Below are 1,813 nucleotides of genomic sequence, written 5' to 3'. Positions count from 1 at the left end.
GGGGTGTAACAGTGACATTGGGGTGTAACAGTGACAGTGGGGTGTAACATTGGGGTGTAACAGTGACAGTGGGGTGTAACATTGGGGTGTAACAGTGACATTGGGGTGTAACAGTGGGGTGTAACAGTGACATTGGGGTGTAACAGTGGGGTGTAACAGTGACATTGGGGTGTAACAGTGACAGTGGGGTGTAACATTGGGGTGTAACAGTGACATTGGGGTGTAACATTGGGGTGTAACAGTGACATTGGGGTGTAACAGTGGGGTGTAACAGTGACATTGGGGTGTAACAGTGGGGTGTAACAGTGGGGTGTAACAGTGGGGTGTAACAGTGTAAAATTCAGGTAAACATTCACTCGAGTGACCCAGTTTTATGTAATTGGTTCTATAAAAATGAAATCCATAACTGGTGTAGGGTGACACAGACACAAATTGTGACAAACTGTAGCAGGAGGAGAAATGAATCACTTGTTATAGAATAGTTATGGAGTTCGTTTTTTATAGAACCAATTACATAAAACTGGGTCACTCGAGTGAATGTTTACCTGAATTTTACCAAGCCAAACAAATGGGCACTTAACCAAGTTGATCTGTGAGGAAAGTGTTGATGTAACAAATAACACAGGAGTTCAAAGTTTGAGTGTCACACACCCCACTGTTACACCCCACTGTTACACCCCACTGTTACACCCCACTGTTACACCCCACTGTTACACCCCACTGTTACACCCCACTGTTACACCCCACTGTCACACCCCACTGTTACACCACCATGTACTGTCACACCCAAATGTTTACAGCTATTGAATATTCCCCGAATCTTGTGACTATGCATAATTCACCCTGTAAATAAACTTGGATTTAAACCATTTCACTCTGTGAGGAGCACAAGCTGGATCTGTGTTTCAAACAGGTGAAAGAAAGAACTTAAAAACATTTCTATATTTATTTAGAATACAAAACAAGAGTTTAGATTAGAGCAGTGGGGTCCAACTCTGGTCCTCGAGTACCCCCCCCACAGTAGACATGTAGACATCATCAGACCTTCAATGAGTTGCATCAGGTACATTTGTCCAGGGCTACAACAGAAATGTGTGCCGCAGTGGGGACAGTAGAACTGGTGTTTGGTACCACTGGATTGGGGTATTTGGGTAGCTGAAATGGGATTCTATAGTATAGCAGGTAAACTAATATGTTTCTGTTTGATGTACAGTATGTGTGTTTACATGACGTTGTGCATTGCACTGACAGAGTGACAGCTGAGCCACATAAAATAATAGGAGATCAGACACAAATAGTCAGTGTTTTACTTTTGTCACACACTATGGACAAGTTAATTGGTTTCAATGTGGGAAGCATCTGTTGCTGGTGTTCATAATTATATAAATGATTCAGAATCTTATTCAACAGCAAATGCGAGTAGATTGTGGTCCTTCTGTGGCTCAGTTGGTAGAGCATGGCGCTTGTAACGCCAGGGTAGTGGGTTCGATCCCCGGGACCACCCATACGTAGAATGTATGCACACATGACTGTAAGTCGCTTTGGATAAAAGCGTCAGCTAAATGGCATATATTATTTATATATTATATTATTGTCATAACATTCATGAGTGTGAAATAATATAATAATAATATAATAATAATAATAAAATAATCTTCCAAACAGTTTTCCCATGATAGTCCCTGTCTGTATAAAGTCATATGTTAGCACCAAATATAATGACCATGATTAAACACGCAACAAATCTATTTGATTCGGAAATACATATTTGGCATTTCCTTTAAAAATATCGAAACGTGATTGGCTAGGGCGA

This window comes from Oncorhynchus keta, chromosome 19, assembly GCF_023373465.1.
Source record: "Oncorhynchus keta strain PuntledgeMale-10-30-2019 chromosome 19, Oket_V2, whole genome shotgun sequence".
Classification (NCBI taxonomy): domain Eukaryota; kingdom Metazoa; phylum Chordata; class Actinopteri; order Salmoniformes; family Salmonidae; genus Oncorhynchus; species Oncorhynchus keta.
This window is presented reverse-complemented; position numbering follows the sequence as displayed.